This window comes from Myotis davidii, unplaced genomic scaffold (assembly GCF_000327345.1).
Source record: "Myotis davidii unplaced genomic scaffold, ASM32734v1 scaffold100, whole genome shotgun sequence".
Taxonomy (NCBI): Eukaryota; Metazoa; Chordata; class Mammalia; order Chiroptera; family Vespertilionidae; genus Myotis; species Myotis davidii.
The window spans coordinates 444889-447733 of record NW_006292691.1 but is presented as its reverse complement, the minus strand read 5'-3'; the positions used below and the strand labels follow the sequence as shown (position 1 = coordinate 447733).

The window sequence follows — 2845 nt, the reverse complement described above, 5'->3', positions numbered from 1 at the left end:
TCTCTACTTTTGTATATGTTCAAGACTTTTCACTTAAAAGTTTAAAAACATTCATCATGCGGTAGAATTCTTCTCTTTTCTCTAAACTACGTCACTATCAGAGACTATTTCTTCTTTTTGCTCCTCTATAATGTACTCTGATAATGGACTTGGGAAAAGCAAGCCTAAATCATAATAAAGGATAGCAAAACTTACACACACACAAAAGTCAACCTTTCATTACGCTGTGAGTTATCTGCTCCAAACAGGAGCTCTCCTCCACCATCCCAGGGAGCTCATTCAAGTCCAGGTACTTAGATCAAGTTAACACTGCTTCTTCCTGAGCAGTCTGGGAGAGCAGACAGAAGGGGCAAGGCCACAGGCCTCCTTATACTCGTCTATCCCCACTAAACCCAAGCCTTACCACCAAATTTAAAATTCCACCAGGACCTATCAGAGCAAAGAATTTTGATTCATTTCTACTTTGAAATTACAAGGAAGTTCAGCCCCCAAATAACAACTCAAAGTTTTCCCCACTGTGTTCAATAAGGACAGTCACAACACAACAAAAGGTGTTTCTCAAATGAAAAGGGTTTTATGGAAGTCAGTAAGGTGAAACTTCATGGGAATATTTTGAGACACCAAATCTAAGAAGTTGAGAGCCATCTAAAGATTATAGGTCAAAAGACCTACTTCTAGTCCTTGCTCTAGCACTGACAATTTCCTTTGTGGGGTGTTGGGAATTATTTAAACTTTCTGGGCTTCTGTTTCTTACCTGCAAAGTGAAATGAAGCCTATTACTACTTCAGAGAAAGGTGGTGGTGATCTAGTGAAGACATAAATGAGCCTGACAGAAGCTGTAAAGTACTTTATCAAAGCCAGGTTATGGTGAAAAGAAAAAAAAAGAACAAATGTGGTATTTTTAAACATCTTTGGTGTAATGAGAAAGGGTGTGCTTGGAGAGAAGACACATCACACTAGCAAAACACAACCAAGGACCCCCAAGGTGCTTTCTGACCCAGGGGCAAGAAGGAAAAGTATCAAAAGAACTTGGACCAGCAATCACAATCCCTGCTAACCATACAGGAAATTATTCCATATATCTCTCTGCCCATTAGACTAGGACCGTGGTCGGCAAACTGCGGCTCTTTGGCCCCTTCAGTGTGGCTCTTCCTAAGCCTTAGGAGTACCCTAATTAAGTTAATAACAATGTACCTACCTATACAGTTTAAGTTCAAAAAATTTGGCTCTCAAAAGACATTTCAATCGTGGTACTGTTGATATTTGGCTCTGTAGACTAATGAGTTTGCCGACCACTGGACTAGGACATAGGAGACGCCTGAGCAATGTCTTCCAACTAAGAGCTTAACGAAAGCAGTACACTGATGCCCACAGAAGCATGCACATCTTCCTGGGCTCAAGGGACAAATGGGAGGGCAGGAGGGAGCATGGACCTCTTATCAAGGTTCCTTTTTAAAAATTTCTTTATTTTTAAAATTTTATTTATGTATTGACTTTTATAGAAAGAGACGAAGGGAGGGAGGGAGGGAGGGGAAACATCGACTTGCAGTTCCACTAACTCAAGGATTCCTTGGTTGTGCCCTGACCAAATCAAACCCCACAACCTTGGCGTATGGGGTGCACGCTCCAACCAACGGAGCTACCCGGTTCTTAATGCTGTGTCTGACACCCTAAATATTAGGATGTCAATTTTACCTCTTTTCTTAAAGATCTCTTGGCTTCAACATGCATATGCACTTGAACACCCACTTAACAAATGTCTGTATGTGTTGAGAAGTCAATAAAATACAAAAACTAGAAGATCCGAATTTTTAGGGATTTCTTACTATTAAGTGAAATATTTAAAAGTGCACACCGGTAACCTATTTGCTGCCTACCCAGTTATTACCAGAACACACACGGCCGTGCTGTAGTCACCTGGAACTTCCGTGAGTGCTGAGACAGAGGGGAAGGGCTGCTCTCCCAGAGCAGCTCAGCCCTTGGAGACCGCGTGGTACCGGCGCCACCCTCCACTGTGCATTCCCACTGCTGCCTGTCTGCACATCTCCCATCTCCTGCAAAAGTGGGGGTGGCCCTGATGGAGTGCTGCTCAAGTTTGTATTCACCAGCCCTGGAGGGATAGTTCCGTTGGTTAGAGCAGCCCCCCAATACACCAAAGTTATGAGTTCCATCCCAGGTCTGGGCACATACAAGCATCAACCAACCAATGAATGCATAAATAAGTGGGAAAACAGTAAGTGGATGTTTTCCTCTCTCTCTCCTCTTCTCTAAAACCAATACATTAAAAAAAAAAAGTGTGCACTGTCTCCCAAACAATAAAAGATGAGTCTACCGAGAACATAATGCCAAAACGGTGTCCATTCGCATGATCGTAAGTAGCCCAGCGCAGCCTGGCCTTGGAGATCTGAAGGAATGACTTACTTCAGCCAAACCTGACCTGGGAGGAACCGCCAGGACCTCTTCATTCAGGGAGCACTTCCACCAGGCAGCTGGGCCTGTCCTCATGCCAGGACCTAACTCCCCTCGGTTTAGGAAAGACCCGGCTCGTGTGGCGCGGGAGAGGGGGCGGGGGTACGGTGGTGGGTAGAACGGGGGCGCAGCGAAAGAATCTGACTTCCTAGAATAGAACCTCTTCAAAGGAGGAAAAGAACCTTTAATAAAATTCAACCAAAAGTAAAGGCAGAAGCGAATCAAAAGAACGTGCGGGACCACTGGTCCTAACCGTGCATTTCCCGACCACCGAGGACCGTGTCGGCCCGGAGGAGGCGCCCAGGGCCAGGCTCCCACGCTGCGGGCCCGGACGCGCTCGCCGTTACCTGCTCAGCCCCGTAGACCGTGGCGAACT

General features: G+C 45.4%; 1 protein-coding gene across 1 annotated transcript in view; it reads right to left on the bottom strand.

The window, feature by feature from the left end:
* RAB11FIP3 (RAB11 family interacting protein 3 (class II)) overlaps nucleotides 1–2839 on the bottom strand; it is a 127291-nt gene extending 124452 nt beyond the window's left edge. Inside the window, exon 1 of the mRNA XM_006766157.1 lies at nucleotides 2817–2839. The gene's annotated coding sequence lies outside the window, so the exon portion shown is untranslated. The remainder of the gene's footprint in view (nucleotides 1–2816) is intronic.
* Between the last annotated feature and the right edge of the window lie 6 nt (nucleotides 2840–2845).